The 22,400-nt window shown below is 44.1% G+C and overlaps 1 protein-coding gene and 1 pseudogene across 8 annotated transcripts in view; both read right to left on the reverse strand.

Moving 5' to 3' along the window:
• Positions 1-22,400, reverse strand: part of ANKS1B (ankyrin repeat and sterile alpha motif domain containing 1B) — a 694,015-nt gene that overhangs the window by 149,255 nt on the left and 522,360 nt on the right. The window lies entirely within an intron of this gene.
• LOC308553600 (large ribosomal subunit protein eL21 pseudogene) lies at positions 21,296-22,077 on the reverse strand (annotated as a pseudogene). Its single transcript has 2 exons — positions 21,945-22,077; positions 21,296-21,844 (listed from the first exon to the last, which is right to left on the reverse strand). The product of its transcript is annotated as a large ribosomal subunit protein eL21 pseudogene (transcript).

A 22,400-nucleotide genomic window follows, 5' to 3' on the forward strand; every position in this document is an offset into this window, starting at 1 on the left:
GCAACAGAATAGTAATCAGGACTTGTTGTGGGTTGAATTGTGTGCTCCACCCGCCCAATTCATATCTTGAAGTCCTAACCCTCGGTACTTCAGAATGTGACCTTATTTGGAAAGAGGGTCATTTCAGATGTAGTTGCTTAGGATGAGTTGGAGTAGGATGAGCTGCTAATCCAATATGATTGGTGTCCTTATAAAATGAATGCTATGTGAAGAGAAGGCACAAGCAGAGAAGGAAGGCAACGTAAAAAGTCACAGGGAGCCCGGCCAGTGTGGCTCAGTGGTTGACGTTGACCCAGAAACCAGAAGGTCATGGTTCAATTCCAGTCAAGGCACATGCCCGGGTTGTGGGCTCGATCCACAGTAGGAGGCGTGCAGGAGGCAGTGATCAAAGACTCGCCCTCATTATTGATGTTTCTATCTCTCTCTCCCTCTCCCTTCTTCTCTCTCTGAAATCAATAAAAACATAAAAAATTATATTAAAAAAGAGTCACAGGGAGAAGATGGCCATCTATAAGCCAAGGAGAGCGGCCTGGAGTAGACCCTTCCCTTACAACCCTCGGAAGGAATCTACCTTGCTGACACCTTGATTTTGGACTTCTGGCCTCCAGAACTGTAAGACAATAGGTTTCTGTTTTTAAAGCACCCCCAGTTGATGGTATCTTGTTATGGTAGCACTGGCAAACTAACATAGTCCTCAAAAATATACTCAAGAAAAGTGTATGGATGAATAAATGAGTGAATTAATTTTTCTAATGAAAAAACAGAAGCCCAGTGAGGTTAAGGAACTTGCCAGAAACACACAGGGGTGAACTGGCAGAACCAACACTCAGCTTCCCTAATTCCTACTGAGCTCTCGGCCACCCCCCCTTGACACAACCTCAGACTGTCCGGCACACACTGAACAATGCTTGCATGTCTCAGGTCTCATCCTTCCTGCTTTCCTACTTAACACCCCCTCTACCATCCCTATCCTGGCTGCACAATCACTGACGTGTGTTTGCTAAGCGTTCTGCTCCCCTCTCAGAGGAAAGCCCTGTGCATGACTCTTCCATTAGTCAGGAAGTAACAAAAGTTATAGTCATAATTTATAGGGGGGAAAAATGATTCACGGCTGAGCCACTGAGCCACAGGGAGCAATCCAAGGTTTCGAGTAGACAATCAGCTCAGAGAAGTCACTATGATGTCACAGCGGAATATACAAACACCTCGGTGGGCTGATCCAGGAGAACATCACAATTAAATCAGCTTGCTGCTGAGCACTCCTCCACATCTGTGACGAGCGGCTCCCCATTCTGACAGCTGCATTCAAGGGGAGGCAAGAAGAGGGGGTGGGAGGCAGCAATCTAGCCAACATACTCCACGGAGGAAGGAATAATTCCAAATTGCTGCAAGTAACTGAACATCAGTCACATAGAAACATTCTGAAAGAAGTCAAACATGTTTGGACACTTACCAAACAGGCTGGGAACAGTGTTTTTCTTTTCGGAATGGAATTACAGTGTGACATCAGGCATGAAACATTGATGAGGGCCATCAGGGGTGAGATTTAAAATATTTAACAAAATGTCGACAGCACAGGCTGTCAACCACTAGCAAAACCTTATCAGTATCTGGCGTGGGACATGGTCTTTGGTGAAACTCACTCAGAACAGCAGAAATGCTCTTAACCTCTGTGATCTTAGCTTCAGTCCCTTTGTCACAGGGTGAGATGCCACCTTCCATTTCTCAGTATTTTTTAGGAAGATTAAGAGAGTATGTTTGTGAGACTTCTTTGCACATATCAGTCCCTCAATGATAAGAGTAAATACTTATATGTTCTTATTATATACCAGGCATTGGCAAGTGCTAATTTACTTAACCCCTACAACAACCCTAAGATTCGGCTATTGTTATCACTATTTTACAGACGGAGAAACTGATGTACAGAGAGGTTAAGCAACTTTCTCAATGTCACACTGCTAACAAGTGGCAAGAGTGGGCCTTTGGAACTAGGCAGCCTGGATCTCCTCCCTACACTACCTCATAAATGTCAGAGCCCTCCCCTCCCACTCTGTGCTCCAGGGAGAGCCAGTGTTTCTGAGAACACAAAGTTTTATTGACTCTAAGTCTCTGGTAAAAGAAAGAGCACAGTATCTCAGTGTCCGGTGCTCAGTGATTGAGCCTTTCTTTCTTTTTAAAAAATGTTTTTATTGATTTTAGAGAGAGGAGATGGGAGAGGGAGAGAGAGAAACACTGATGTGAGAGGGAAGCATCACCGGCTGCTCCTGCACACCCCCTACTGGGGACCAAGCCTGCAGCCCAGGCATGTGCCCCGATGGGGAATCGAACCAGCAACCTTTTGGTGCCTGGGACCATGCTCAACCCATTGAGCCACACTAGCCAGGGCTAGTCTTTCTTTCTATGTCTAGTCAGCCTCCACATGCATGAAGAGAGTCAAATAAAACAAACAAAAAAACCCAAAACGAAACAGAACAAAAAAACCCCCAAACAGTCAAATTAATACGAAGGTAAGATCAAAGTGAGGGAGTCTTTTTTTTTTTTTTTAATTTCAGCATCAGCGGAACCACTGTAAGCATTCAGGGTTGAAGAGTTATTTATCACAGCTAATGAATCTCATGATAACATAAACGTCTTCCAGCTCTGAGCTAAGTGAGTAGCTCTTGTCTGGGGACCGCTTAGTGGAGCAAATCTGCATGAACAAAGGAGGAGTGGGATTTGGGAGAATGCGAGGGGCGGAGGGAAGGAGGGAGCTTTTGTTGAGCAGCTCCCTCACGCCAGGCACCCCACTCCGCGCCTCACCCTCATTATTTCCATTTATTCTTCTAGCAACTCAGTCATTCAGCGGACACTCACTGAATGGCAGGCATCATAATGGGCGCTGGGGTTACCAAATTAAACGAATTATGGTCTCTGCCCCTTCTAAGTAAAATGAAGAAAGAAAACACGCTGGGCAGCCGTTTGAGTTCGGTGCCGTAACGCTTCGGTGTGAGTATGCACAGCCGTGGAACCCCGGGAGACGGGCCACCGGGGTGCCAGCCGTGTTTCCAGGCCCCTCCCAGGCCTCGTCCTGGAGAGGGCGCTGCTTCTGGGCCAGGGGGTGCCACCACTGCTCCTCCCCGCTGCCCTCCGGACCTTGCCCCAGATTCTCTCCCTACAGTTTACATTTGGGGCAGAGATAGAATCTGACACTTGGTCGTAGGGACAGAAACTGAGAAGGTGATAAAAAATGAGCCTGAAGTAGAGATGAAGGAGGCCAGGTGAGACCAGGTGCAAGCGGAAATAAGGAGTAGGCAGAAGCTGCGAGGCGCAGGACACAGCGGGTGGGCCCGAGGAAGCTGGTTGGTAGGAGGAAGAGATTTATGGAAGCGGAGCAGGCCAGGATCTGTGCCCCACCATTTGTTTATGCATTCCCCCAATGTTAGAGCACTGTCACTTTTTCTGCATGACAAGGAATCCTAGGACAGGTATCCTTGTATGTCAATTTTTGTAGCATTTCTGATTATTTAATATGTTCTTGGAACAAGGGCTATGCACATTTTAAAGCTCTTGAGACAAGTGTGAATCTTGCTTTGCAGAAAGGCTGTACTGATTTTCCCTTCCCTTCAGTAGTATATGAAAGGGACTATTTTTTTAAATAGAATGATAGTTACTATTATTATTATTTTAAATATATTTTTATTGATTTCAGAGAGAGGAAGGGAGAGAGAAAGAAGCATCAATGATGAGAGAGTCATTGATCGGCTGCCTCCTGCACGCCCCCTGCTGGGGATTGAGTCCCAACCCGGGCATGTGCCCTGACGGGGAATCGAACCGCGATCTCCTGGATCCTAGGTCGAAGCTCAACCACTGAGCTGGTTGGGCAAAAGGGACTATTTTTTAACACATTATACCAACACTAGGTCTGGGGCAATGAACCATTTAATTTTTCAACGATTTTCATATTTTTCATATGTTATGGGGCATTTGCATTTCTTCTCTTGTGACCTGAGCCTATGCACGTCTTTTGTCCATTTCGTTGGGGCATTTATATATTCCTTATTTATTTATTAAAAACCCTTCACACAATAAGACCTGTGCCCACAGACACATTTTGCAAATACTTCCCCAAACATTGTTGTCTGCCTTTTACTTTTTATTTGAGGCACAGAAGTTTGATATTTTTCAAGTAGTATAATCTACTGATCTTGTCCTTTCTTTTTTTGCTAATAAAGTATTTTGCTACTTTCTAGATCAGGAAAATACTTGGCTCCATTTTTCATTTTCTTCTCCTAGTTTAAATAAATGTTTTTGTTTTGCATTTAACTTCTACTTCATTTAGAATTCATCTTAATATATTTGATTCTTTGTGAAGGAAAGGTTTATACCAAAAAAAGAGACATAATTGTGCAATCTTGTTCCAGAAAGATCCCAGCTGTGTTAAGGCTTGTTCTTTGGTACAGTCCACCACCAATGACTCTCGATGACCAATGCTATTACCTGAGCATGTGCAGACCCATCCTAGTACATACTGAGGGACAGGATGTGATCCAGGGTCGGGGTGCTGTGTTCGTGTGCTCCGTACAGAGCCTTCTCTTACTAAATGGAATTCTTGGGCAATGACTAAGACTGTGTACACTCTTAATTGCTTCTGAGTAGGAAGCCAAGCTACTTGGGCTCTTAGAAAGAGTCAGAAGCCCTCAGTTCTTGACCTGGGTCTGTACTGACTTACAATGGGACAAACACGTTGTACCTCCTGGATCCCAATGCCCACTTTCCAATTGCCTGTCTTTCAAAACTATCTAATTAGATGTCTTCAAAAAGAGGACACTTTGTCACTGGGAGAAATTTTTTCTTTTCTCTTTAGCTTGTACTAACTTAGTGTCCAGGGCGACGTCAACTTCTATTTTCAGAAGGTCTTTTTCAAAGTGTGATGATTGGCTACAAGCTGATTGGTGCCACAGTTAGCTGGCTGTATTTCTAAAAATTTGCAATAATGAGTGTCTATAACAAACAGCAATTTTCACAGGAGAGTAGAAGAAAGGGGAACAATCTAAAGAATGACAACACTCTAGGCTTCCCATTTCAACAATGGTAGACTTCAGGAATTGGGAAGAGTCCACCAGCTCAACACCCAATTCTCTGAAAGTGATGGTGTATGCGTTTGCTAGGGCTGCTGCAACAACGAACCACGAGCTGGGTGGCCGAAGCAACAGAAATTTATTGTCTCACAGTTCTGGAGGCTACAAGTCCAAGATGGAGATGTGTTATCAGGGCTGGTTCCTTCCGAGGGCTGTGAGAGAAAATCTATCCCATGCTTCTTGCTTAGCTTCTGGTGGTTTGCTGGCAATCGTTGGCGTTCCTTGCTTTGTAGAAGCATGACCGTGATTTGGGCATCTGAACTTGTGTTTACTCTTTGGAATATGTGATCCAGGTTGAAACCAAGTAAAAAAATCAAAGCATGAATCAATTCTTCAAGAGGATTTGTAACATTTCACCATTCGCTAAATTTCATGTTTTATTCACTGGACCATGTTTCCTCCAGTATTGCATTAACAAGAAATATCTTGCTTGATTTTCCATGGTAAGCTGGGAAATATGCCAAGGAGAAAACTCCTTGTCTAGAAGCCTGTCAAAATCTCCTTTTGCCACACATTTGCCTTTCCTGGGAGCAGAGAATCTTGTTCTTTCTGATAAGATGCTTTTTAGAAGAATCTCTAAGGCACTTTACTTTGAACTTTTAAAAATTATTAAAATAATAATTTTAATACTTTTTATTTTTAATTTGGCTGAGTTGGTTAGGTGTGGGCCCATGCACCGAAAGGTTGCCAGTTCTATTTCTGGTCAGGACACATGTGGGCTCAATCCCCAGTAGGGGGTGTGCAGGAGGCAGCTGATCCTTGTTTCTCTCTCACATCGATGTTTCCCTCTCTCTCTCCCTCTCCCTTCCTCTCTCTCTAAAAATCAATAAAAATATTAAAAAATTATTATTTACTTTCACATGGGGGTGCTATTTTTCCAAAGAAATCATATTCAAATTCCCATATTTATGGTTAGTGCAGGGTAGAGGTCCTGGACATCCTTTCTTAGTCTGGGTCTCCTGTGACTTAGAGGAGGTCGTGCCCAAGGGATGTCTGCAGAACCCCGGGACTCCCCGGAGCACAGTTGGGGAGCCGCTGTGTTAGAGCTTGGCCTACAGCAGAGAGAAGAAGCAGGTCTTCCACTCTCTACCTGATATCCTAAGGTAAAGCTCACAGGAGGTGACGCCGAGGAAGAGAAAGGGAACAACATGGTGCATAGGTCCTGCGATCCACCCGGGAAGTCCAGCAGTGATGTCCGATGACTTACATATAGGTTTCTTTCCTCTTAGGCAGGGAGGGTTTAGTGTTAGAGACTGATTTAGGACACCTATGCCAGTTTCCCCGGGGAGTCCTGACTGATCCCACAAGTTGGAGCTGAAGCACCTGCTTTACCTGCACAGCCACCTGTCGCTGCACTGACACTGTGTCTGTATTATAATGCAGTTTGCTTACTAGTTGGAACCTCCAGTAAAACTCACTGAGGACAGGAGCCATGTCTTTTTTACTTTTATATCCCCAGTAACTAGTCCAGTAGCTGGATAATAACAATAATTAATAATAATAATTAATAATTATGAATTAATAGTAGTCATCATTTTAAAAGCAACTGGCATTTTTTGAGCATAGTGCCGACCTGTTCTAAGTAGTTCACATATGTTATTTTTTTAAATCCTCAAACAACCCAATGAATTAGATCCCATTACCAGCATCCCGTTTCTTAGATGGGAAAACTGTGGCACAGAGAGGTGGAGTCGCTTGCCCCGAGGTCATGCAGCTAAGCAGAGGAGCTGGATTTCAAACCCAGGAAGACTGTTTTTTCCTACTACATTATATAATATCACTCAACAATGTTTTGAGAGGCCTCTCCAAGGGCCACACACTCTTCCAGGCACTGAGGATATATGGTGGTCACAACCAAGTCCCTGTTTTTGTGAAGTGTGCATGGGGAGATGCTCTCTAAATACATGCAGTTAATGTTTATTAAATCAGTGAATTCAAAGATTATATTTCTGTTATTAATACCATTTTACAGAGGAGGTGAGCCAAGGAACTTTTTCAAGGTAACACAGTTAATCTGTAGCGGAGCCTGATTCAAACTCAATTCTGCGATCTCTCATCTCTGCCTTCTGGTCAATCTATCTAACTGTCCAAAGCAATCCCACCCTACTGGGTCGGAGCTATTTTCAGAAGTATCTCAGGGACAGGGCTTACGACTTCATAGCATCTGCTTTGCCTCTAACTTTTGCTTATACTAAGCTGTTTCCTCCTGTTCGGTGCTCCGTGATCCACGACTTCCTTACAATAACTTTTAACGCACACACTCGTTTGGCCCAAGTGCCAGATAGAGGAATGCAAGTCGCAGGCTGAGGAGCCCTGGAAAGCAGAGGGAGACGCATCGTGCCTGTGTTGCCGACTGTTTCGGCTTCCTTACGAGTTTCACATCTTGAAGAACAGAGGGCTAAAACCACGCTGTTTGCTCCGATTATTTGATGAAGCTCTTTCTGATGTGTTTCAAAGGCCGGGCCTGCAGCTCTGGATACGGCTCTGCCGGCTGCAGGGGCTCTTGTTTGAGGCTGAGCATAGAGACGTAGGAGCCCCGTGAGAATCACCAAGCACACAGGACACTTAACTGGTCCAACTGCCTCACAGCGGCTCGCAGCAGACGGCTGGCTGCCTTGCAGCGAGCTCTCCTCGGCCATCTCGCCTGCCGTACATTCACCCCGCCGATCTCCGCGCACACCTCGTTCCTGAAAGCCGGCTGCTTTACGAAGTGCTAAGGAAATTAAATCCCACAAGAGTTACAGAGCAATTTCATCTGCTGGTGGAAGCTGTGGATGGCGGCAAGTGAATACAAACTTTAATTTTCAAACAAGACCCAGCACATATATATAACGTCCTTGGCTAATCCAGGGAGACAAAAAATAATTACTAGGTCTTAAAAGTATTTCTTTCTCCCGTCCCTGCCACTTATTCTTCTCTCTCCTTTGTTTTTAAAATTCCCTTTCCCTCTCCCTCTTTCCTTCCTTCTTTCTTTTCTTTTTCTTTCCCTTCATGCTTTTCATTGACTCAACAAACACGCCGGGAGCACTCGCCACATGTCAGAGCCTCTACCATACGCCACCATCGCCCAGACGCTGAGCTAACAGAGCTCCTGCCCGCAGCAGCTGCACAGTGAGCCCAGGGGAGGCCTGGAGTGATGCTTCTACGACAGTGGATCAAAGGAGTCCCCTCACGTCCCTTGAATGTGTCCCATGATTTTCCTCTTCGCGTTGGCCCCTGTTTTTCCACCTGGAAGTCATCTCAATAGTCATAGGAAAGTGTCCTACTACTCCTTCAAGTCTGATTTCTATAGACCCTGCCAATTATTGCTGTTCTAACGAGGGTCTAAAGTAAATGTTTGATGTTTGGGCCTCTTCCTGACATAAGGAACATCTCCCGATGCCCACTGTCGCATGCCTAGGTCTTCTACCCTCCAAAGCAAGAAGCAGGGTGACTTCAAAGGGTTACTAGAGGGCCCGCTGCTGCGACCCATTTGCCTGCTTTGCTTGAGTCTATTTAATTTGGAAATCAACTTAAAGTGATTATAAATGAAGAGCATTTCCATCTATAAAGATGGTAACACTAAGGATTAATCTGAAGGGATTTTTTTTAACATTTTGTATAGAACCTTCCTTTCACCGAGCTTGAAGTCCTGGATTTTAATAAATTTCACAGTCTGAACCAAATTTCTCTACTTTTCAGAATGGATCTTAAAGACAGAGCAAAAATATTTTCTTCCTATAACCTCAAGCAAAGGGAAGGGTTGTCTGCTCTCACAAATTTTTTTTTAATTATTATTTCAAGATACCAACAAGGAAACAGCACTGCAGTCAGTCCCTTTCTTTCACACGCTCAGAATTACCCTGCAACTGCTCAGCGCCGGAGCATCTACCCTCAAGTGGCAGCTCTGCTGGGGACTGCAGTTCGCATTACTTAGAGGGTTCTGTAATTTTATTTCACGATGTTAACATTTAATAATATCATAGCCCGAGAGAGATCCTTGTGCAACTTTAACATATACACATCTTGCCCTTTTTTAAAAGCAATAACTTTAACCTTTCATTCCCCCAGCACTCTGGATGTAATAATGGAATCTATATGCATTTTAGTGAGGATTTTTTGATCCCCGGTTCATCACTTGTACTGATTGCAGGCTTTCCATCGACATCATAAATTCCTGCTCCCTGTACATTGATTTTAATGACATCATCAGAAAGGTAACTTTGTTGCTGCATAAGAAAAGGAATTAATTGATGTAACCCTCTCTTGAGATCCTGACATAAATGTTGCATGCACACCTCTGATGTCTTTGCGGACTTTTGCGTAAGGATGAAATTTCCTTAGAAATCCCTGGAAAACCATGGCGGTTCTCACTGTACGTGGCAGCAGATTCCCTGAGCGCTCCGCTCCTCAGGGTCGGAGAGGAGCTTCGGTACCAGGAGGTGACCTGCTGATGGATGAAGGAGGCTTTGGTCTGCCCGCTGTAAAACAACGTGTCAATAAACCCAGCGTTTCTGAGAGGCTGAGCTTCCAGTGATGTTCGTTCTGAAGTCACAGACACATGCAAAAAGCATATTTCCTGCCCGAGCAGAGCAGGCGCGCTATAAACGCAGAGTGAATGTGTAGGAATCGCTTTTTGGGTGACTAATAAAAATGTTGCTGATCGCTCCATCACTGCTCTGATCCACTGATCCATATTTGGAGAAAAAAAAAAAATCTCCCACCTCCCACGGACAGCAGGGGAAAAGCAGGACTTTGTTTCAGCCTCACGAGGAAGCAGAGCCCGACAGGGTCACCACTGAGTCCCTGAACGAGCCGTTCCCCATTTTTCATCTTTCCTACTTTTATCAGAGCCATTTACTTTCTTCTAATGCCCCCCTTCTCCTTGCCCTTTTTGGCTCTCGGTATCTCTGGGGCACACCAAAGGAGGCATTAATTCTGCATTCATTAGATATGGTTCTACGCGTTGCCTTCTCGTTCGACTCCCTCTTGGACCGCAAGCAGGACACACGCGGGAAAGCAAGTGACAAGCTGGACACGGTGGCCCCTGGACTCAGATGCTGCCGCTTACGCCAGGACTCTCCCCACTGCTCAGGATGGGAGGGAGGCAGCGGTGCTCTCTTTACGGCATGAACACCCCTGCGAAGAAAGGCCTGCAGCGCAATCCCAAGGTTAAATGCACCAATAGCCCCCCCACGGTGCCGTTTCCACACGTTACCGGACGCCGACCTTCCAGTGTCTAAAAGAGGTGCCATTGTTTCATTGTCATTTATTTCTCTGCTCAATAAGGTAGATAATACAGGTTTTAAGGATATAATCCCCCTCACGGGACTCTACTTCTCTTTCTCTCTGTACAAAAAGGCTGCATTTGCTTTTCAACATGCATACTAGCTCCAAGAGTTTTGTGTGAACTTGGCCTTAGGAAACCCAATAGCTTCTCCCAAGCCACCCTCTGCCTCTCCTTTCTATTTTGTTCCCCACAGGCCCATTTTACCTTGTTCCTGTGCGCCACCAACCCAAAGACACCGCACCAATGTGGAACTGGTGAAGTGAGATTTATTTTGAGGTCATGCAGTCCCTCGGCTAAATCTTAGGATGTCTAATGGCGTTGGGAAGAAAATTTCCTTCTGTGACGAGGCTTTCAGAACTCCTGGAAAGGAAATCATACTCGAAGCTGGTTCCTTTTGTTTCTTAATCAATTCGTTAAACTGCTTCCATCACAGAGGGAAATGATACCCCTCTCCCCCCAGCTGAGACTGTATTTTGAAACAGATTATCAAATAATAGTGCAGACTAATTTCCATAGTTCAACAAGGAGGAAGGCAGAGTGTACTATCTGATCATGCAAATGCTGAGGCTGTTTCCCCAAATTTAATATTCATAGTCCAGACAGGACAGGCGACACCAAAGTGATTGCTTAACAATTTTCCAAACCGAAGTGACCTACAGCACACAAAATACAGTCCATTACGTGCCACTGACACTTTCTTTGTTAAGAATTGTGAACTGCGGCAGAGTGGCATCTGTAGCACTCGTGCAGCCCATGAGCTTTCTGTATAAGAACAGAAAGAACATTTCTTAAACAGTTCTGGGTCTGCTGCTTGCCTTGAGGAGGCACTCAATAGCAATTACTGTTAACAGGAACAATATAAAACTAATTGGCTTATAATGAAGGAGCAGAAAATACTGACGGTGAGATTGGGACATACAAAGGGAGAAATAAACATCTATATTCAAGGCTACGTAAAAATGATGCTGAAAACGTGACTTAATCTTGATATTTTATTCATAAAGGACAGGTTTGTTCACCGTAATGAACATTCCCTAGGTGACTCATCAAATCTCATCTCTAAGCTGGTGATTCTCAAATTTTTATACCCAGTTCCGAATTCTCTCGCAAGCACCAGACTCAGGTTTCCAACGGCTCGCTGGACGTCGGCGCTGATGGAGCTAACAGACACCTCAGATTTAACACGCCCCAGCTCACCCCCCGATTCTTCCCTCGGTTCCTCGCTCCCTTCTCCATCACTGGCACCTTCGTTCACTCAGTTGCTTGTGCTGACAACCAAGGCATCACCCTTAACTGTTTCCCTCTCTGAACATTCCCGCAGCAAGGTCTGTTGCTTTACCTTTGAAATGTCCCTTAAACCCAAGGACATTTTGCCAGCTCCACCAGCACCTTCTCATCAAGGCCACTGTAATCTCTCAAATAGATTAGCCCCCTTTCTTCTACTCTGGCCCCTCTCATGTCCTTTTTCCACAGAGGCAATCTGTGATCTTCCGAAAATGGAAATCAGATCATGTCACTTCCCTGCTCAAATTCCACCAGTGGCTTTCCTAACCCTAACCCTTTCCCTTACCCTAACCCTTTCCCTTACCCTTGCCCTTTCCCTTACCCTTACCCTTACCCTTTCCCTTGCCCTTGCCCTTGCCCTTTCCCTTGCCCTTGCCCTTGCCCTTGCCCTTGCCCTTTCCCTTACCCTTTCCCTTTCCCTTACCCTTACCCTTTCCCTTACCCTTACCCTTACCCTTTCCCTTACCCTTACCCTTGCCCTTGCCCTTGCCCTTGCCCTTTCCCTTTCCCTTACCCTTGCCCTTTCCCTTTCCCTTGCCCTTGCCCTTGCCCTTTCCCTTACCCTTTCCCTTTCCCTTACCCTTTCCCTTGCCCTTGCCCTTGCCCTTGCCCTTGCCCTTGCCCTTTCCCTTGCCCTTTCCCTTACCCTTTCCCTTACCCTTTCCCTTTCCCTTGCCCTTTCCCTTACCCTTTCCCTTACCCTTTCCCTTACCCTTTCCCTTTCCCTTACCCTTTCCCTTACCCTTGCCCTTGCCCTTGCCCTTTCCCTTACCCTTTCCCTTACCCTTTCCCTTACCCTTTCCCTTACCCTTTCCCTTTCCCTTGCCCTTACCCTTGCCCTTGCCCTTGCCCTTTCCCTTACCCTTTCCCTTACCCTTACCCTTTCCCTTTCCCTTGCCCTTGCCCTTTCCCTTTCCCTTGCCCTTGCCCTTGCCCTTGCCCTTTCCCTTACCCTTTCCCTTACCCTTTCCCTTGCCCTTTCCCTTTCCCTTACCCTTTCCCTTACCCTTTCCCTTGCCCTTGCCCTTGCCCTTGCCCTTGCCCTTTCCCTTGCCCTTGCCCTTGCCCTTGCCCTTTCCCTTACCCTTTCCCTTTCCCTTACCCTTGCCCTTGCCCTTGCCCTTGCCCTTGCCCTTTCCCTTACCCTTTCCCTTACCCTTTCCCTTACCCTTTCCCTTTCCCTTACCCTTACCCTTGCCCTTGCCCTTGCCCTTGCCCTTGCCCTTTCCCTTACCCTTTCCCTTTCCCTTACCCTTTCCCTTTCCCTTTCCCTTGCCCTTTCCCTTGCCCTTGCCCTTTCCCTTACCCTTTCCCTTACCCTTTCCCTTTCCCTTTCCCTTTCCCTTGCCCTTTCCCTTGCCCTTTCCCTTACCCTTTCCCTTTCCCTTTCCCTTTCCCTTTCCCTTTCCCTTGCCCTTTCCCTTACCCTTTCCCTTACCCTTTCCCTTACCCTTTCCCTTTCCCTTTCCCTTGCCCTTTCCCTTTCCCTTTCCCTTGCCCTTGCCCTTGCCCTTTCCCTTACCCTTTCCCTTACCCTTTCCCTTTCCCTTTCCCTTTCCCTTGCCCTTTCCCTTGCCCTTGCCCTTGCCCTTTCCCTTACCCTTTCCCTTGCCCTTTCCCTTGCCCTTTCCCTTGCCCTTGCCCTTTCCCTTACCCTTTCCCTTACCCTTTCCCTTACCCTTTCCCTTTCCCTTACCCTTTCCCTTTCCCTTACCCTTTCCCTTTCCCTTGCCCTTTCCCTTGCCCTTTCCCTTGCCCTTGCCCTTGCCCTTGCCCTTTCCCTTACCCTTTCCCTTACCCTTTCCCTTGCCCTTTCCCTTGCCCTTTCCCTTACCCTTTCCCTTACCCTTTCCCTTACCCTTTCCCTTACCCTTTCCCTTGCCCTTGCCCTTGCCCTTGCCCTTGCCCTTTCCCTTACCCTTAATTACAGTAAAACTAACCCCCCTTACCCTGGCCTACAAGGCACTCTCTGAGTCATGCTTCTTTGTTGGGCCTCACCTCTCATCACCCTCTCCTGTACTTTACTCCCAGCCTTTCTTGGGTTTCATTGAAAAGCCCATTTTTGCCTCGGGGCTTTCAAACTTGCCTTTGCTCCTCCGGGATTCGCTGCTCCTCGAACCTTTGGGCGCCCTGCTCTGATTCAGTGACTGTGCCCCCTCAGAGGTGGCTTCCCTTGACTGCCTCCACACAGCCACCTTCTGCTCCTGGCTTCAGAGCTCCCTCTAATCCTCCATTGCCTTCTCTTGCTTAAATTCACGGTACTTATCCCAACCTAAGTCTATAGTACGTATTTAATATTTTTCCTTATTGTATTTCTTTTCCCCAGGAATATAAGCTCTATGAGTTCAGGGTTATTGTGTGGCTCCCAGTGCGTAGAACACTCAATAAATATATTGAATAAATGAATGATTGACGTCTCTATTTAAGAACTTTCTATGGCTTTTCATTATTTAAAGAATTAAAGTTTAAACTTCTTAGTCTCCCTTAGCCAAAGCCTTCCTTGGCCAAAGTCCCTCACTGTCTTCCTTCATGCTCCCTTTCTAGCCAGGACTTCTTCCTGGGCATTGGTCGCCTTGTACTACCAGGTCCCAAAAGTTGATGAGCTCTAGGGATGCCCTGTTTTCCTGGATGCCTGCCCTTCTCTGTGTGGTAAATTATAGCTCATCAGTCATGCCCAGCTCTTATATCATCTCCTTCTCAGACTCCTTGCATTAAATGGATTCCTCCCATCAATTTGTTATCATATTTATTATAATAAATACCACATCCCCAGGGAATTTGTTTAAACAACCAGCAGCACTTGTTTATCACAGCAGCCAGAAGCAGTGATACTAATTAGAACTAAATAGAGGATGACCAAAAACTTTATAGAAAAAAAGCAGAGAATGATATGCCCACAGGGGCTTTGAAGAGCTCCAACACGGTCCTGGTGATCTGCAAGGCCATGCACACGCTGTGCCGGGCTGTGTGCACGCCCGGGAAAGACCTGAGAAGGCCCTGATCTCTCGCCTCTGTACAAGCAGAGGCGATGTTAGTGAAGCTGCATCACTCCAAAGCTTATGGGATATAGCTAAAACAGCTACTAAAGGGAAATTCATGCCTATATAAAAAAAGAAAAAGGAAAATATAAAACTAATAAGCTAAACATCCATCTTAAGACACTGGGAGAAGCAGAGAAAGACAAAAACCATATGATTTCACTTATATGTGGAATCTCATGAACAAAATAAACAAAATAGAAACAGACTCATAGCTACAGAGAACAGACTGACAGCTGTCAGAAGGGTGGGTGGCTGGGTGGCTGGGTGAAAAACGTGAAAAATTAGGCAAAAATACCCCAAACAAGCTTATAAACACAGAAGAGAGTATGGTGATTACTGGAGGGAAAAGGGGGTGGGAGGTAGAAGAGGGTAAGGGGGAATAAATGGTGACGTAGGAGACTTGACTTTGGGTGGTGAACACACAGATGATGCATTATAGAACTGTACATTCAAAACCTATATAACTTTATTAACTAATGTCACCCAAATAAATTGAATAGAAATTAAAAAAGAAGAGCAAACTGAACCCAAAGTAGGAAGAAGGAAGGAGATAGTAAATGTTAGAGTAGAAATAGATAATATGAAGAATAGGAAAACAATAGAGAAAATAAAATTCAAAGTATATCCTTTAAAAATTTAGAAAATTGACAAATATCTATCTGACCAAGAAAAATAGAGAGAAGACTGAAATTACCAAGTTATGATTAAAAGGGGGAACTATGACCACATGAAAATGAAAACCATGGAAGCAAATTCTATAACCATTGTATGCCAACAGATTAGATAATCTAGATGAAATGGGCACATTCTTAGAAAGGCACAAACTATTAAATGGACTCAAAAAGGTTAAAAATTTGAATACAAAAGTATAGAGATTAGATTTGTTAATCAAAAAAAGCTTCCCACAAAGAAAAGCCCAGGTCAAAATGGCTTCACTGGTGAATTGTACCAAATACTTAAAAAGAGAATTAACACCAATCCTTATAAATTCTTCCAAAAAAAAAAAAAGAAGAAGAAGAAGAGGAGGGGGTACTTCTGGACTATTTCTATGAGGCCAATATTACCCTGAGACCCAAATGAGATGAAGACTTCTCAATTAAAGAAAACTACAGGCCAATATCTCTTATAAACATAGAGGCAAAAATTCTCAACAAACAAACAAACAAACAAACCAACCCACTAGCAAACTGAATCCAGAAACATATTAAAAGGATTCTACATGATGAACGAAGGAATGTATCTTAAGAATGCAATATTGTCAACATACAGACATCAATGTTCTATTTTACCGTATTTAGATTAAAAAATAAAAATGATGTGATTAACTCAATAGATGCAGAAAAAGCCTCTGACAGTCCAACACTCTTGCATGACAAAATTATTTGACAAACTTGGAAAAAAGGGAAATGTCCTAAAACTGATAAAGGCCAGCCATATACAGAGACTGCACAGCTAAAGCCATACTGAATGGTAACAGATTGCATGCTTTCCCCCTAAAATCAAGACCAAGACAAGGATGCCAGCTTTTATCACTCCAATTCAACACTGTACTAAAGATTCTAAACAGCGTAATTAGGCAAGAAAAAGAAATAAAATACATCCAGATTTAAAAGGAAGAAGTAAACAATCTCTTTGCAAATCACATTATCTTGTATACAGAAAATCCGAAGAAATACACACACAAATTATTAGAACAAATCAGGTTCAGCAAGATGGCCTGATGTAAGATAAATACACAAACATTAGTTGTATTCCTATATATTAACAATGACCAATTCAGAAATAAAATTAAGAAAATGCCTTTATACAACAGCATTGAAAAGAATGGAATACTTAGAAATAAATTTTTAAAAGAAATATACATAATGCAATATACAGATGATATATTACAGAATTGTACACTTGAAACCTATATAATTTTATTAACCGGTGTCACCCCAATAAACTTAATTTAAAATATCATGTATAAAAAAAGAAATGAAATACTTGTTCACCGAAGACTACAAAACATCATTGAAAGAAATTAAGGAAGACCTAAATAAATGGAAAGACAACTCATGTCCATGTGTTAAGATGGCAATACCCCCCAAACTGATGTGTAGGATTCAGTGTAATCCTTATCAAAATTTCAGCTACTTTTATTATTTGTAGAAATTGACTGGCTGATCTTAAAATTCACATGAAAATTCAAAGGACCAGAAAAAGTAAAAAAAAAAAAAAAAAAAATCTTAAAAAAGAAGAACAAAGTTGGAGGAATTCACATTTCCTAATTTCAAAACTTACTACAAGCTCCAGTGATTAAGACAGTGCAATACTGGCATAAGAATAGAAATAGATCAATGGAACAGAATAGAGAGCCCGGAAATAAACTGTTACACAGATAATTGATTTTTGTTTGTTTGTTTTTGTTTTTTAATCTTCACATGAGGATATTTTTTCCATTGTTTTTTTCAGAGAGTGGAAGGGAGAGAGCGAGAGGGAGGGAGGGAGGGATGTCTCCTTCACATCGATTGGTTGCCTACAGCACACACCCCAACGGGGGCCGGGGATCGAGCCTGCAACCCAGGTTCGTGCCCTTGGCCGGAATCGAACCTGGGGCCCTTCAGTCTGCAGGCCCACGCTCTAACCACTGAGCTAAACTGGCTAGGGCTCGATTGATTTTTGACAATATGCCAAGACAATCTAATCAAGGGTGAAAGAGTCCTCAACAAATGGCTCTGGGACAGCTGGATATCCATACGCAAAAGAATAAAGTTGGACCCCTATCTCACACAATATGCAAAAATTACTTCAAAATAAATCAGAGGCTTAAGTGAAAGGGCTAACACTTTAAAACTCTTAAACAAAACAAGAAGAAATCCTCATGATCTTGAATTAGGCAATGGCTTCTTAGATATGACATCAAAAGCATGAGTTGCAAAAGAAAAAATAAATAAATTGGACTTCATCAAAACTAAAACCTTTTTGCTTCAAAGGGCATCATCAAGAAAGTAAAAAAGTCTACAGAAATGGAGAAAATATTTTCAAATTATATATCTGATAAGAGACTCTATTCAGAATATATAATTAACAGTTATAATGCAATAATAAAAGGACTAATAATAAAAAGACAATTAAAAAATGAGCAGAGAATTTGAATAAACATTTCTCCAAAGAAGATATACAAATGGCCAATAAACACATAAAAAGGTGCTCAACCTCGCTAGTCACAGAGAAATGGAAATCAAAACCACAATGAAGTACCACTCTGCACTTATTAAGATGACTAAAATAAAAAGACAAAACAAGTGCTGACAAAGATGTCGAGAAATTGTAACCGTCGGACATTACTAGTGGGATTGTAAAATGGTGCCGCCTCTTTGGAAAATAGTTTGGCAGTTCCTCAAAAGGTTACACTTAGATTTACCATATAACCTAGCAATGCCACTCCTAGGTATATACTCAAGGGAAATGAAAACATACGTCTACATGAAATTTGTACATGAAGATTTCTAGCAGCAATATTCATAATAGCCAAAAAATGAAAAGAACCTGAATGTCCATCAACTGATGAATGGATACATAAAATGTGGTATGTCCATACAGTGGAATAAAAATCTGTCAGTAAAAAGAACGAAGTAAATACTTACATGTACCACAATCTGGATGAACCTTGAAATCATTAGGCTAAGGAAAGAAACCAGCACAAACACTACATCTCGTATGATTCTATTTACAAGAAATGTCCAGGGGATGGGGGAAAGAAGAATGGGGAGTGACTGTCAATGGGTTCAGGGTTCCTTCTGGGGTGAAATGTTCTAAAATTAACAGTGGTGATGGTTGCACAGTTCTGTGAATACACTAAAAACTGAGTCGTCCCTCTTAAAAATGCATTTAATGGTATGTGAATCATATCTCAATAAAGCTATAACAAAATTTGGGCACTTCTAGTTATTATTAATTATTATTATTATTAATTATTATTATTATTATCATTTACTAGTGGGAAAATTCAGAAGTTACTATGCTGGCACCTCTGGTAGAAAATGATGACAAGAAACGACATTTCAGGAATGGCTGGTAAGGCGCTGGGAGCGAGAGCCGGGGCTGGCCAGGGTTAGGCCACTGCGCCGCCCCGGGAAGTGAACCCCGCCGGACTGTCCGCCCCGGGCGCTGGCGGCTTGGGCGGCTGATGAACGCTCTAAAGTGTCACACCCCCGCTGCGCTTTAAATATAGTCCCATTAACAGTATCTTTCAAACTCAGGCTATTTGGAACATAATGAAAGTAGAACTTTAACGTTAGAGGAACTGGAGGCCCTCTGGTCACACTGGTCAATGAGGGAAGAATCATTTTTTTGTGACCTGGAAATTTATTTGGTATTAAAAGAAAATGACTTCTTCAGATGAAAACAAGGGAGAGGCAAAGTAACAAAAACTGAAGCTCTGGGCAAATACAAAGCAACAATTTCTGCTTTCTCTCTCTCTTCTATTAGGATAATATTTGGGGGTACTGTGTCTTCAAATAGTGGCTCTGTGTACTTCAAAGATAGGTTAGCTCTTTAAATCTGAGCTAGAACACCTGTATTGCTGGTTTAAAATTTATATTGACATCCTGTTACAACCGTGTGTTTTTTGCCTCTGGGAGGGGGCGGGGGTGGGGGTGGCGCAGGGAAAGGACCCAAACCCAGGTCATCGCGCTGTGAAACATCCCCCAGCCAAATCTGGGTGGGACAGCAAGGAAAAGTCCCTCACCGCCGTTTCCTCAGCTGGCACTGCCCTTCGCCACTGCATCTGCCCCCTCCCTCGAGCTTAACCAATTTCCTGATAGGCTTCTCAATGTTCCAAACCAAAATTCTCTTTCTTTCAGGAAAAACCCAAGGAAGCACTTTTCCCAGTAAGAAACTGGTGCCTCTGACTAGATGTCCTCCAAGCCCCTGTGGATTACTGGGGGCGCGTGGGCACCCCTGGGCTCCTGATCTCAACAAGCTCTAAGTCTACGTTGCGCCCAGTAGTGGAAAAGTGCGCCCGGCTCCGCTTTCCCAGCTTCAGGCTGCGGTCCCCTCCAGCCCTCTCCGCACCCTCCCCGATGTCACGCCCTCGCCTCCAGCCCCAGCCCAGGCAGGGGCCACGGGGCAGTGGGGAGTGGCCCAGTCCCCCGGGTGTTGCGTGCAGCATCTCCGCAGCTTCCCCAGGCCTGCAGCTCCCCGTGGAGCATCCTTCCTGGGGAGCAAGCCTTCCTTAGTCACGGCCTCCCGTGTAAGGAGATGTTCTCTCTCACCAGCCGCTTGGTAGGCAGCACAGTCACTCCTTCTGTTCCCGAGAGCTCGCCCTGAGGATGGCGTAATCCCAGGACGTTCAGAACCATAATACCTTTAGCTCTGTGTTTCTCAAACAATTTCATGTTTGTGAAAGGGACCGAGTGGGATGAGCGGCAAGCAGCGAAGACTAAAGGCTTCTCGGTGTGAAATCGTTGCTATAGAGAAGAGCCATGTATCTTCCCTCTTCTGTGCCTGCTAAATCTTCCAAAGGGTTAGAAAAAAAAAGATTTCATCTGTCTTTGGCTTTCTGATAATACCAAATAACATATTTCGTGGAAGTAGTCTTACAGTTCCTCCAGATAAGCATTTCCCAAACTCGTGGTTATTGGGAAATGTTCCTGGGTGACGTGAATATTTATTCTTGGGAGCCAGAAAGGTTTCCATGGTCAAATACATGTGAAAAGTTTGGGTTAAATGAAAATAAATTTATTTCCTTCCTGAAGATCTTCATAGAATCTTTAATAATACTAATGTTGTTGTTGTTGTTGTTGTTGTTTAACGTTTTTTGATCCAGCTATGGTAAACAGTTTGTCTCTGGGATGAATACTGATATCTCAAGGAGCTAGTGTTCTGTGAAAGAGTTTGTGAAATGAGGTTTTATATTCATATCATTTAACCTAATATAATAATTAAGGGAGAAGATTTTGAATAAATAGGACTAGATATTAGTTGTGGGCCCTCTGCCAATTAACTTCATTTATTAAGGAAAGACAGTAATACTTGCTGCAAATTGTGTTGTGAAAATTAGATGAAATATTATATGTATTCTAGCTAATAAAATCCCAAGCACCTACTAGGCCTTAAATAAATGGGAGCTATTACTATGTATAGAAAAAAAAAAAGAGTTGTCAACACTTTTTCCAACAAGAAGCAAGCATTTCTTTAATTTACAAAGTTTAATAGAAGTTCCTGAAATACCTTCAGCATGATGCAAGAAGGATGGGATTATATCTGATTTCAAGTCCAATTTTAGCGATTGGCACAATCTGTGATGGTCTATGTGTTGAGGATGGGAGGGGAAAGAGCACCTGTGGAGAGTTTATTTTGAATTCACATCAGTTTTATGGCGTAGAAATTATCCAGCCCCACTTCGCTGGTGAGTCAGTTTAAGCGAGTTGCCCAAGTTTGCATGAAGCACAGTAAGTGGCTGAGTTCGGATCCAAGCTCAGGTCACCTGACTCCAAAGTCAGTGCTCTCTCCATCTGCTAGGCCATATCTCCTTTAAAAATTGATGATTCATTCTTTTTGTTTTGTTTTGTTAGGACACAAAGTTTTCTTTAATTACTTTTAGGGGGGAAGGGATACCACACTTCTACCCAATTAAGAGAAATATTTTTATCAGTACAGAGGTCTTTTTTTTTTTAACACTTATCATGCCATGAATTCATAGGGAATGGGTTCCAGCAGCCCAGGCTCCTTTCCACTGGTTCTCACGGAGTGGGTTTCCCTGGGTGGCGCAGGCTGAGGCTTCAGGGGAACCCAGGGACCTTTCCCTTCAGCTTCCTTCTTTTTCTGATCATCCCCCTTCACACGTTTCAGGAAGCTGTCTCGGCTCTTAGACCGCTTAATATGCTCAATATGTACATTAATTCTCTTGGCAAGAATCTTGCCCTTGTTTGTTCACAACAATGCTCACCGCATGCTGGGTGACATTGTAGACCCTTCCAGTTTTGCCAGGGTGACACTTGCGGGGCGTTCCTTTCTGAACAGTGCCCATCCCCTTGATGTCTGCAATATCTCCTTTCTTGTAGATGCGCATTTATGTGGCCAAAGGAAAACTCCATGTTTTCTAAAAGGCCTAGAGAACATATAGCGGGTGCCTCTCCTCTTTCCCTCTGCGTTGGTCGTTTTGGCGAATTACTGGAAGGTGGTGGTTCCGGCTGAAAGGACGCTTGACGATTCATTCTTACACGAACCTGGTAGCTCTCTGCTAACTAAGACCCCGTAATTTCTCATTCCATACAAATCGCTCCCCTCCTAGATCTCCATACGGTGATACTGCTTCAATATCATTCCAGTGATGCTTTATGGCCCCTTTGGCAAAATTCCTCTCACATTCCGGTAGCATGAGGACGGATCACATCACTGAGCACCCAGCTCTAACCTGGCCCACACCTCCTGACTTCAAGGAAATCGCGGTGAGGAGCACAGCCCCGGGAGGTGACGGGAGGTCGGGAGCGGGCGGAACACCGCCTGGGTCCTAGGGGTGAGTCCCCGCCCTCCCTAGGCTATAGTTAGCTGCATGACCTGGACGAGTCACTCTGTATCTCTGGGGCTTGGGTTTCCTACTTTGGGCCTATCTACCGCACAGGTGCTGCCAAGTGCAGATTAAGTCCCAACTGCCTTCTCCTGCCGCCTGGTGCAGTTGTCCCAAAGTGGGGATGTGCATGG

Source organism: Miniopterus schreibersii (assembly GCF_964146895.1).
Source record: "Miniopterus schreibersii genome assembly, chromosome: 2".
Lineage (NCBI taxonomy): Eukaryota > Metazoa > Chordata > Mammalia > Chiroptera > Miniopteridae > Miniopterus > Miniopterus schreibersii.